This window comes from Temnothorax nylanderi, unplaced genomic scaffold (genome assembly GCF_030848795.1).
Source record: "Temnothorax nylanderi isolate EJ_2023f unplaced genomic scaffold, tnyl_v1.0 TNYL_tig0023_pilon, whole genome shotgun sequence".
In the NCBI taxonomy this organism is placed as follows: Eukaryota; Metazoa; Arthropoda; class Insecta; order Hymenoptera; family Formicidae; genus Temnothorax; species Temnothorax nylanderi.
This window is the reverse complement of record NW_027249085.1, coordinates 912,397-926,000: the sequence shown is the minus strand read 5'-3', so window position 1 is coordinate 926,000 and position 13,604 is coordinate 912,397. Positions and strand designations below refer to the sequence as shown.

The window sequence follows — 13,604 nt, the reverse complement described above, 5'->3', positions numbered from 1 at the left end:
TAAGTATATATCGAAGAGAGCTCAGAGAAAGACAAAGACAAATAGAGAGAGAGAAAGAGAGAGGCGAGAGTTAAGAACTTCGAGCGGATTTTCTGGGATGTCGAGCTGGAAAGTGAGAGTAGGTACGCGAGACTGTGCGACGTTCCGATTGCCATTTCGGTTGGACGAAACGGTATTGACAATACTTGTAGAATAATTATGTTGGTTTTTTTTTTCAAGTGCGGAGGAGTTTCGTGGTTGAAATATTTCACTGTAACCAAAAACGTCCTTCCATTCGAAATGAGCATCTTTGAACGTCATTTGCATTTCAACCTCGCGAATTGCAAAATCTCAATTTTTATGTAACGAATCTCCCTGTAAATCTCTGCAGCTTGAAATTCGCTAGGAATCGCGTCGTTCAACGAGGATGAATTTTAATACCACTTTACCTTTATATTATTTCATCTACAGTAAACCGCGCAGAGAGGAGTTCGTCCACGATCGTAACTGCTGGACATTCGAGCAGAAGTATGCGACTGCGTAAAATCTTCCCGTAAACTCAAACACGCGCGTAAAAATCTAAATCTCAATTTCGTGAAATGTGACATTTTATAGATTCAGATTCAGGCGCTTCATGTACTGCAATTTGACTATTCTAGCATAACTGTATATATAAACTGTGTTTAATAAGTTTTTTAAAATTATATTTGCTGAAAGTTTAATTTGTTGTGGAAACATTTCCACTCACAAGAGAAAGATTAATTTTTTACAAGGAAGTAAAATCTTTCTTTTCTCTCTTTGCGAATGCTTCGCAATGAGTTTGTTCTCTGCAAATTTGTGCATTTTTTACTACTGTCGGATTTCTTGTTTTGCTTTGTATGCCGTTAACATTAAAAAGTGCATATGAAAAAAAGTAAACCCAATTTTTTCCGTCGTCGAAACGGGTCAAGGACGTCAATCTCGGGATGAATCACGCGCCCGGATATTAACATTGTTTTCGATCACGAGGAGCGAACGGAAGGAGTAGGAGACGCTGGAAATAAAGTCCACCGGCGCAGCATGCACGTAGGAACGTTTAAAATCGACGCTATTGTTTGTTCGCTCTCCCACGCTCTTCGATCCGACGTGCAAGCCATGGAAATAACTCGTATCGAAGGTACGGACCTCCTTCTCAAAAGGTTCGATTTTATTGCGCGCGAGATATCGAATTTCGCGGCAAGAGCAGCCGAAACGAGCCTGCGAAAAAACGGGGAAAAAGGCGAGCGGGCAATCGCCAGTGTCACATATGACATTCGGGTCTCCCGATACATTTTGCCCTCTGGCTTCCGCGATTTCCGGTCTTCCCTCTCTTTCTATCTCGTTCGGTTCCCATCGATCTGTCCCTCTCTTTTTTCTATATCGAGAAAGTGATAGAGGTCGTTTGCACTCACACCGGATAGCAAATTGGACGAGGAATTTCATTTTACCGGATGAGAGGCCTCCACGCCCGGAAAGGTAGGAAAGGTTTCCGGAAGAATGCAATATTCCCGCGACCAGGAAGACAAAGAATGTCATCTGCACATGAAAGTGGATACCCAAATGAAATTCAATATGGCAACGTGGAAGATCATCTTACCTTCTTTACGCGTGTTCACTGCCCCCCTTTATCTTGGTTTCTTTCTCGCAACGAAAATGCAATTTCCTCGGATAACTCACCTTCGATTTGATTCGGTTAGGTCAGCGACGTGGCTGCCTGTTGCATGGAAACTCGCGAAGTTTTACAAAAAAAAAAATATAAAAATAGAATATGTGGAGCCAGACACGGAGTATTTTAGAACAGAAAATAGATTAATAACAAGACTCGTAGTTATAGCTTCCAAGCCGAGGTCCAACCGCAATCGATTCGTGGTCCATCGAGATGGTCCAGCGCTACATTTGGCGGCTGCTGTGAATATTTTACGACGCGATCGTGAAATTTCGACGCGAACTTGGCGCGCAAATATCAGAGACCGATATATTGAATAGAAGGGATAATCTTTCTTGCCGTGGTTCGCGCCATTATCCTAGGTAAATTGGTATCCATTGTTTGTTGATGGGACTGCTAATTACCAGGCGCCGCGCGCGCACTGACATCCTAAAGGGTTCGGGGATTAAGTAGATCGGTAGGTATTAGTCTGCGGTCGCTGGTAAATGCGCACTGTCTGCTACAGGCTGCTCCTTCCAATAAGTTTCCTTAATGCGCCTCTATCCGCGCGTGTATCGGAATACCAAGATTAATACTTCCACGTATGCCGCTGCAAGCTACAGGCGGCGTCGCTTCTGCCCGGGGATTTTCGACGATTATACGCGTCACTCGTCATTTAAGCCCCGTTGCGATTTTAACGATCGAGCGCGGAAAGTCTGTCGCTTAAACAATATCGATTAAAACCGAATTAATTCCGTAAAGTAAATTATTTAAATATCAATATGTATTTAATAAAGGAAAGAACAAATCCCTTTGTTACGTAATGCATATATTTAATACCGGCGATTATTAGAATAAAAATGCAGTTTGTGCCAAATAATAAATTAAAATATGGACTGTGATTATAATTAATTTTGGTCGAAATTAATTCTGATAATTAAAATTGAAATTCTAATTAATTAACAAAGATATTTTAATTTTAAAAATGACGTAAAAATCGAGTTTTGAAATTCTATCTAAAATATGTATATGTTCTCTCTCTTTAATCTTTACTCGTATTTCTCTAAAATCTGCATTTCAAAATTTAACTTTTAAATTTTGATTCAGAATTTTGTTTATACTCTACATTATTTATTATATCCATAGAAAACTAATTCTGAGCTTATTTATGATATTCAGACTATGTTAGCAAATTTATATTAAAATGTAAATGATTGTAACATAAAGCGCACCTTTCCGCTTATCTCAACCGCCTGCTTACCGTCGTCGAAATGAGGGTGTGAAAGAGAGCAACTATTAGGACCGTCGCACTAATTACTATTATTCGGGACGAGCGCTGCTCTCCGGATGAGACGACGTATTCACGTTGAGACAGTCAATAGGCCCAATAACGGGCTCTATCCTGAATGGACAGAGCTTTCAGCTACTGTGCCGTCGTGATATCTGTGAGACCGAGTGCACGTGGTAATGGATTCCCGGAAGGGTTGAAATTAATTATAGAACGTTGTAGCTATTACAAAGGGAGTGCACAGCGTTGGAAGCCGAAATGGAATGAGCGGTTGAGGAGGTGAGCCTTGTTACTTGCAGGTCGCAATGCGAATTTACACGTTTATACATCCGTTACGGGGTTTGTCAGCCGGCACCGAACATTATTGATACCATCACAGGCTAATGAATGATTCAATTTTAGGAATATCAGATTACAAAGATTTTCTGCAATTGTAAGCGCCATCAAAGAATTATTTGCGAATATTGGAGGCAAAGAAATTATTAAGCGAATTAAACCAGAATATTACATTATCATTGTTACTGGATATTTACTGAACGTATGCCGATTAATTATACATTGAAAAAAGATAGACAATTAAAATATTAAATTACAAATACTAAATTGTTACAAAATAGAAATGTGATGTGACAATGTTTTTAAAGGGGAAAATTAATGAAAATATTAAACGTGATATTTGATGCTGAATGTAATAAAATAGAGTATCCGGAATATATCTTCGGATATGCAATCGAGAGCGGCGCGGCGCAGTTTTACGGTAAAGAACGACTCGGAAGTATGGCCGTTACTTTTCGTGAATTAAATCGACCGCGTACGTGCTTCGTATCGAAAGCTCGGCCAATTTTACTCCGATGGCAGGTGTACAAGCGTAGGCAGAGGTTTATGCAAGAGAAATGAACGGCACTTCCGCGAGCGTCCAATTCTGCGAGACTGCATTCAATGCGCAATACTTTCGCATAGTATATAAGGCGCACGATTTATGACAACATGCGCTCGCATCCTGTCGGATATTTCCAGCTTTTTTATGTTCCCGAAGAATAAACGCACAAGCACACTGTGGCATAAATTAATACAATACAAAAGAATCAAAACAGAACGTAGCGTATCGAACATTAATATATTTTCACCCATTATAATTAAAGACTTGATCTGAGTGTAGATATTTTATAAAGAAATAAAGTGTATAATATACCTAAATAACACTTATTCTCAATTTGAAGTTGTAACTATTATATATCTTTTTTTGTTTATCATAAAGAAAAATAATAAAAAATTGGACTAAGATTTAATTTTGTCTAACTTGTTAATACAAAATATAACGTCTTTTATGTATTAAAGTTAAAATTGAACTGTATCTATGATGATAGAGATGATGGTTAACCACTTCTCTTTCTCTCTTGTGTTATGTCATGTTCATTTAACCCTATTAATGCTTCGCATGTTTGTCGCTTGTCGAAATTATGATAACTACAATTTTCACTAATTTTACATGAAACAGCGTACTATACTGCTTTATTATGCATGTAGATGTAAAAGAGCTATTGATATGTACGAATATATGAATTTGTAACGTCAGCTCGTAACGTGTCAGTGTCCGAATATTGCAAATTGCCAGCGTAACAGAATAGCTAATCGCGTAATATTACAGACCGGTGTTTTCGTTGGATTATGAACATCCGCGACGACGAGTGCCGCTAATGGTGCTGTTAGGTCGTCGGCAGTTCGTGTTGCTCGTCGGTCTATAGTGTAAATTAGCGGTGTACGCGAATGACATGCAAGGAGATTGCAAACAGCGACGGGCGGTGCCGGATAAAGTTCTTCTTCCGCGATACTCTGACTCGGTTGTACGAGCTTCCCATTGTATTTCTTTCATAATACGTTCGTTAACTGTTCTCGGGCAGCTGAACTGCGAGTGAGAAGAAAATAACGCAGCGCGGAAAAATAAAGATAGAATTAGAGCAATACTAAAAGGGCAAGCAGCGTGGGAAGAAGAGAAAATACACGTAGCCGAGAGGAAAGAGAGAAAATAAAGAAAAACCAGTTATTTACATTCTAGAAAAATATTGCTCAATTGAAAAGAAAATTTCAAACTTAAAAGAAAATTAAGAAAAATATAAAATCTCTGTGTAAAATAAGTTAATTAATGTAAAACATTTTGATAAAAGAAACACAACTTGTATAATCTGCAAGATATATTTAAATCCCTTCAAGTTTCTGTTTCTTTATATAAAAAAAATTTTTTATAATACTAATAATTTGTAAAGTGCATATATTTTTTAAGAATAAATATATAAAGTTTGTCGTAAAATTAAATAATTAATTTGTTAAATTAACTAATTTCTAACTATTTATATTGTAAAATGTATAAAGTAATATCGTAATCTTCCGATACATCGGAAAGTTAGGTGTCGCATTTTGAAAAAAAAACTGGAAAATGCTGCCCCAGAGCAAGAAAGAGAACGCCGGACAAGGATAGGAAAAAGGGCAGGAGAAAGGGGAGACAAGCGAGGGGACTCGCGTACGTTTGTTTGTAGTTCCCTTTGCGCTTTTATTCGGTTTCGTTCACTCAAGCTTTTCGGTTGCGTCGTGGAGCTTTGTTTTATGGCGGCATGGCCCGAGCCGTCCCGCGAAAAGGGGTGGAGAGACGCGGGAGTTGAAAGAAAGACGCGGCACTGCTTAACCAAATTGCGCGGAATAAAATTTGCATTTTATTGCGCGCGATTCCTGAACGCGAATTCCCGCCGCGGACGTGGAAAACTCCCGTCCGCCATCGCGATTATCGTCCGGGGTGGTAATTCCCCGATTTCTTTCCGCGATATGGACATCACGACGTCGCCATTTGATCCGTCGGTTGGTTCCCACGGTGAATCGACCAGTAGAATAAAAATTCATATGTGTCTGATCCTTCAGCGATTCCGATCGACTACTAGATTTTTAAAAATCTAGATTTAATGAAGAGTATCCCAGATTTTTTTATTTAACACAATTTTTAAGGATGATAAATTTGGTCAATAAAATAGTGATACTTTTAGGTAACTCAATAGGTATAATATAACATCGGATAATAAATCTTGGCTAATATTAAAATATGAAATCTCTTATTACTTCACTGAATACGAGATAGATCGCCAGCTTTTTAAGATCTCTTCCACACTCCTTTGATCGATGCTGACTCGATATCACGGAATTCACGGAGCCCTCCACTTTATGCAAACCCGAGGATATTCGTTCTGAGTACGCAACGAGCACAGCTGCAGTCGCAAGATGGATATTTCTTCTTACCAAATGGCGTTCTGATAAGAAAATTCGTTTTCCACATCAGCGACGTGAGGACGAAACTAGAGGTGAAAGGGTGGCGGTAAAAAAGGAAAAGGTGTGGGAAAAGGGACAATGCGAAAAGAGATAGGTGAAATAGGGGGAAGAGGACATCCGATTCGATATTCTATCGAGATAGCCGACATTTTTCAGTGTGCCGATGGTCACGAGCATTTTTCGAGGCAATGGGCTTCCCAGCGGCGACATATATCTATATATCTGTAGTTATATACAGCTGCGTGCATGCAGGGTGTCCGAGAACTATCGTCTCTCGCGTTTCATATACAAATTCCCTTACCAATCGAGAATCGATTTTGCCTTACATCAAGGTATCGGAAGTTTTTTTACATATGCGCAAATGGCGTAACCGAAATTATCGAATAAATGGAAAAACGCTATACATACTTGCAATTTAATAAAAAGTTATGATTTAATAAATTTAATTATTTGATTAATTATAGAATTATAGATTCTTCAATCAAAATAAGAAATATTTCTGCAATAAAATTGAATAGTAAAATTATTGTAAAACTATTAAAATCGTTGAAAAATTAAGAGCAAATAAGTAACAAAATTATTTGCTTTAATTAATTTCAAAAAGTATTTTGTTACACATAATGGAATTATAATTTTATTCTTATAAACCTATTTGCTAATTAAAAACTCGACATTTAACTTTATAAATGTCGATAAAAGAAATGTTCGCTAAAAGAAAATCAATTTTAAGTCGGTATTAACTCGCTATTTATCTGTGCCTTTGTAAAAATGTAGATTCCAGAGATCATTGCACGGAATATCTGAAATTAGAAACTGCGGCAAACGATGCGTAAGTGATACAGAATGCTGGTGCTCGTTACTTTCCGACTCGCAGGAATTCTCGCTCGTGCGAAACACGGACCTATAATTATTCGCGTGAGTTATCGCTATGAGTCACCGGATCGAATGTTCATCGTTTCCACAAGGTGATCCACGTGATGACTGTATGCTTCTGTACAGGTTAAATAATATAATTATTCGATAGATAAATCCTAATTAGTTAATATACAGTAGTCATTAATTTATAAACACCTAACACAAAAATTGATGCAAAAAAAATCAGTAAACATAAATTCTTTACATATAAAGGAATTTTCTTTAATTGTGAGATGGATATTATTTGTATTCTATCAAGAATGTAAGGAGACGGCATAAATAACATCAGTTATGTATCAAAGCAAATCATAAGAATGCAAAAATCCAGCCGAGCCCATACCGAACGTTTTTAAAAAAGCCGCGATAACAAAGCGCAGTTGAAATCGCATCGGTCTCTCTCCCTTGGATCCACCTACACGGAAAATCGCGTATTCGTCTGTTTGCTCTGCTAGCCTCTCCTTTTCATCGCGTATGTCGAATTCCGGATCGAGATACGAAAATAATGTCAAGACCCCGAATCGCTATAAAGAGGATCTCTCTTATGCGGTATGAACCGTTCTCGGGCACGCATTCCAACGACGAGTGGCTTTTATATGCATATTAGAGAAGCGAGGCTGTTTTGCATGCCGACGAACACTGATAAACAGAAGTCGCATGCTTGGAAAGCTGAAAGAAATACATGCGGGCGCGGCTTTGTTAAAGGCGAACAAAAGTTATTCGCGCGTCGAACTTGGTCTATACAGCATTTATTTCATAGTATTTAAGTGCGTACACGTAAACAATTAATAACGTTACTTTTTAATAGCTAATATTATAATACTATAAAATGTGATTTTATTTTCACTTTATGTATTAAAAAGATAAAAATCTATGATTATTTTCGCTGTTGAACGATCGTTCAATGTTTATCAACAAACTCGTAATATGAACAGTAAAAGCTTTGTGGATTTTCGGTTGTAAAACAGAAGGAAAATAATGGCGAGCGTTACATGGACGCACGAGTGGAAGCCGAAATTTGATCAAAATCGCGACTCTCTCCGATACATTTTGGTTCACCGAGGGGAGACACTATTTCAACCGGGCACGTTTACCACATATAAACCATTTCCTTCGTTTTGCGTCTACGCACACGTTGCGATAACACGTGCCGCACGTTTCGCTGCCGATCCAATCGCCGTTTTCGATGGTCCGTTTGTCATAATAATCCAAGGACGGAAGCCGCGATCGTTACTTTCATATCACTGGTTTCATACGGTCGTTTCTCTCACAAATCTGCCGTTAACTCTTTTTATCACCATCTATTTTCTAAAAGTCATATTTTACGATATTTATCTTACCGATAACTGTGTAATTTCCTTTTTGCATTTGATTCGAAATAAAAATCTGTTCAAGTCAAAAATAAAATTTTTGCGATATACCGAACAACCTGATATTTATCATTCCATTTGTTTTTATTTTACTTAATTAAATTTATTTTATTTAGAAATTGTGCTGTTTTAATTTTTTTACTAAAAGAAGCTCTAATTAGAAAGCTGAATAAGTAAATGACTACGTTTTTGCAATTATTATAGTTTCCTCGCATCTATTTTCAGACACAATTTATTCCTCTCCATGTACTCAGATAGCGAACTTTAAGCAGCACCTAACTACCGGGGACAAAGGCTACCGGACTTCGTCCCCGGGCTCGATCCTTGCACTCTCGTCCTACGGAATTATTTACTAAAGTTTCTGCGCGACTAGAGAAATTTATGACGACCGCTGAGAAATTTAGCGTGAGTCCGGCAGAGATTTCCTGGCAAAAAGCGAGCTGCCGTAAGTACGAGGCCGATGCATGTTTAAGTGTTCGATTAACATATACACATATATCAAGCTTAACCCTTTCATCGAACTTTAGCGCAATATGCTGCATATTTGATTAATGTACATGTGAAAATGTTGCACTAATGGATGCATGATAGCACTCCACGCTGTCTCTATAGTCAAATGTAATCGAATAAAATTCAAAAGCTTAATCATAATTAAATACATTAGTCACTATAAATTAGAAAGAATAATTCTATCTCAGATATGGCGAATATAATTATATATAGAGATAAAAATAAAATAACTTTTATGTTTTTAATGTTTCTAAGTTTTGATATATCTTAATCTTCTCAGCTTATATAATAAGATTTACTGGCTGTCCATTAAATTACTAAACGTTTTAAACAAGATATTGCGGACGCGTTCACTGAGTATTTAGAAGTGTCCACGTCATCGGAAAGGATTAATGTAACCAGAACCCAGAGCAACGCGAAACGGAGGGCAGTGCTGCTGGAAAAACGAAATAGCCGACATGTCATGGCAACGGCACGGGAATTAAATTACTCGGATTTATTGGACGTACGATAATAACGGCTTGACGTCCAGTTTTCTCTTCTCTCTCTCTCTCTCCCTCCCTCCCTCTCTTTTTCTCTCTACTAAAATCTCTGGTTACACGTGGATAGACGGGATGGATCGGGTTGCCCGATGCCTAATTAAAAGGGACGTTTTAATCGCCACTAGTAGGCGACATTGCTACCTTTATGGAAAAAGAGCTGCAAAACAATACGTTTGTGCCTTTGTTCCATTGTTTGTCACTGAGAGCGCGATTAGGCATGGTGATAACAAATTTCATCAATTGATGGACGGATTACGGCGGGACAAGCTGAGTGAAAGGGTAGAAATTTAAGGGTAAAGAATTTTTTAATAATTTATAGCTCTTATAAGAATAATAGAACTGAAATGCCATCGAGTTATTCGCTTAATGCTCTTGAAATAGAAATAGCGATGAGAGACAATCCAATTTCAAGATACGAATTTGCAGCTCTTGTTCCATAATCCGTTGTCTCTTTTGTCCACCTTTGTCTGTCTTGGTAATATCAAATTATCACGATAAGAAAGGACCTTGAAGCACTTAGCTGATGACGTTTATATTTTTATAAGCAGAAATAAGACAACGTCTCATGTTTCAGTTGGTCTCGTGTCACGTCTTATTCAGTCTTATTGCAGACACCGAAAATTGCATCGCAGTTGTATAAAACGTTCCGTGGAAGTAAATGTGAAAAACATTTTAATTTACGATTATAAGCAATGTAGAGAAAGGAAGATAATTAAAATAAATTATTTCATTTTATATTATTTTACAGTTTTTATATCAATTTGTAATTTATCTCCTCTCTCTTCTTTTCTTTTTCTAAGGGGCGTATATCACGCTATTTTTTCACTTTTCTCAAATAATTAAACGTCTATAGAACAAAAAATATTTGAATTATTAACCGGTTCCACTGAATATTATTTAAAAAATATAGAAAATAAATTCATGATGCATTTTATTATTTTAATTCAAAGCCTGCTTATTTTAAATATAGCAACTTTCTAATTAATCCAAAGGTAACGTTCCATAAGTGAAACCGCAAGAAGTTTCTTCTTCTCACGTTTGTCAGAGAAATCTCGTAAAACTTCAAACGCTCCTTCACTTCTGTCCTGAAAAGTGTTTAATGAATCGCTCAATCTTTCGCAGACACACGCGATATTACCTGAGCGTAAAAATATTCCGCTTCCGCTCGGGCTAACAACTACTCGCCGGCGAATGATTAAAGCGCAAGGAACGTCAGTATCAAAATGATCACGTTCGAAAGCGCCCAGCCGGCGCGGCGGCGCGGCGCGGCGCGCGGCTTATTCGGCGGCCTCGCGAGTTCTCCCTCATTATCGCGCAGGTACTCCCGGGGGTGCACGACACCCACCACGGTGAGTGAAGTGCACGCAAATTCGTAAGCACGAATCGCGATTTTATCGGCGGCCGGAAGTCCCATTAAAGTATCCCCATCGAGCGAACGAGCGAGCGATGGGGAACGGGCGACGGAGGAGAAGGAACGAGTCGTCTGGGGGCGACAATTAGTTCTCTTACCCTTATCCTTGGCATCTCAGCGGCTCGAGTCTCCCGTTACGCGAGATATTGCGAACTATTCGAAGTGCTCGCGGAAACTTACCTCCGTAAGAGACGCGCACGAGATCTCTCAAATATGGTTCGAGACATCCTCCTCACTCTCTTCTTCTTCCAGTCTCGCTCTATGTCGTTGTTGCTGTCCTGACTGTTACAGGAAGAAGCTTTTACGGGGAATCGATTCTATCGGCGAGCGTAAGTGCCCCAGGATAAAATATCGTTCACATAACGATTAGTATCGTATTTGAGACTGCATAGCCATATACCGCATATTATGTTAAACTTAAAGTTGAAACTCACTCATAAAAGATGCGCTCTGCATATAAAATGCTACTACCCGTGCACTTTTTCTCAATTACAGTTCTTTAATGAAGTTATTGAAGTCGATATTTCTGTAACAATAATTTATAGTAGATTTTTCTCTCTCAATGATCCTCTAAGTTTTAGCATCTTACGTTAGTTAATTTCTGTCGAAACGTGTAGTTTGATAGGAGCAAATCGGGCAGGAAACGAACCGACCGACACATCCTTTTGACCTGTCGCGGCATATCCTGGCTACCCTTCGTGTGTCAAACACAAACGTGACCGGTAATGCGGCATCGCGTCAGACTTTTATCGTTATTGCGGACGCGCCAGTGACGACTCTTATCGTTATCGTTATCGAGCACGCACGCCATCGTCGCCGAATACGTCGCGGGCGCTTGTCTTCCGGCCGCGACGACTGCGACGATGAAATGAATCATCCCGAGGGGTAGGTAGCGCAAACGCATAAACGCGATGCAAGTCCCGACAGGTTTCGAAATGATCCGAGAACACGTACGCGTCTCGTGAGCCTATTATGCCAATTATGCAATTTGCTCGCACTAATGGAAGTCAGTGACGATGATCGATCAGATTTACGTTCATATTATCGACATAAAGTGCAGAATTTGCAGCGTTATACATAATTATTTTTCTCTTAAATATTTTTACATATTTATATAAAATGTCAGAGTTATTATGGCAATATTTATTTGTAAAAGGATTAATTCAATTATTTGCTCAAAACATCTTAAATCTAGATAACGCAATTTTCTGTATAATTACTATTTTTACAGTCCGTGAGAAATTTTCCTTTTATCAGATTAATTCGTTTCCCGTCTAATTTTAATTAAAACTAAACTAAAGAAAATAACGTTTTATCCAAGCGTATAGCGTCGATATTCACTAGTTAATCTCTCGCTTTCTCTGCCCTTGTCGTTGATATACGCGCCGCTTTTGTCGCTCGTTTATGCACCTCTCGAGACGTTCAGTACTTTCGTGCGTCGCGCTCTTGATGCATGCATGCAGTCGGGTGTATGCGATTATATGGACTACGTAGAGTCTAGCCCCCTGCACGGCGCCACGGGCGGTCGACATTACATATAAGCTGTCTCTTCCAAGTCGAGCTTATATAAGTGCATTTGTACGTATCACACGAATTCGCATTCGGTCGCGAAACGTTTTGTCGTTGAGGGCGACGCGACGCGAGGAAAGAATGCATTGACCGCGTATGCACTCCATATGTTCGGAAAATGCACGCTCAATGCAATAATCGAATACAAGAGTCGTACTTGACGCCGCCGTATGAATATAACGTCCGAAGATTAATGTGGAAAATACTCCTTGCAACTGGAACGTTTCTTTTCATATTTTATTAGTGGAGATAAAATAGAAGACCCATTCGATGTCATAATTTTTTGTAAAGCTAAAAAAAAACATCCGTTGCTTCGAGTTGCTATAACAAGCAGCGACGATAAAAGGTCAAAGATATCCGATTTAGGGACGTTAAGTTCTTCGTACGTTCGCAAATATGAATATTCAATTGTGCCGGTACGTTATCGTGTCGCGACGAACCTTGGAAAAAGATCGTTCGACTTATCTTTATTATTGAAGTTCGAAGTAAACATCAAGTTATATTATCCAAAGTTTGCTCAGCTCTTTTCGACTGCACAAATCAGCAAAGTATCGCTGGCTGCTTTCTTTTCATTTCCTAGCGTCTTAATGCGATCCTTCGTCTCGCTGCCGGTTCTCCTCCTCGACTTTCGACGCCGATTTCTTACCTCGTATTTTCTATTTCCTATCTTTTCGTCTTATCTCTTTGCGTAACTTTATTTGCGTATTTTATCGAGATGGTGGAAAGGGGAGGGAGGGTCATTCGCCACTGTCCTCCATTTTCCGCGATTCCCGCAATTTCCTTTCGCTCAAGATAGCTGGCCCTCGTTTCTCCGCGAACATTTAAGCAAGAATACCGGCGAGAAAGTCATACCATTCTTTCGAAATGCGACATTAATGTATCTGGAAGCGGTAGGCTATAGAACCATCATAACGACCTCGACCGAGCTGATATCAGCCTGCGCGAAAAATGCGCGTTGACATTTATGGAGTGGCATCTCGATCGGGAAATACGATACAACGCTATGGGAGCTGTTTGCATTCGGAGATATTAGATTCGAAAGAATGCC

At 38.9% G+C, this 13,604-nt stretch overlaps 1 protein-coding gene and 1 long non-coding RNA gene across 3 annotated transcripts in view; both read right to left on the bottom strand.

Moving 5' to 3' along the window:
• Positions 1 to 13,604, bottom strand: part of Ror (tyrosine-protein kinase transmembrane receptor Ror) — a 231,417-nt gene that overhangs the window by 119,375 nt on the left and 98,438 nt on the right. The window lies entirely within an intron of this gene.
• Positions 1 to 13,604, bottom strand: part of LOC139769530 (uncharacterized) — a 37,241-nt gene that overhangs the window by 599 nt on the left and 23,038 nt on the right. The window lies entirely within an intron of this gene.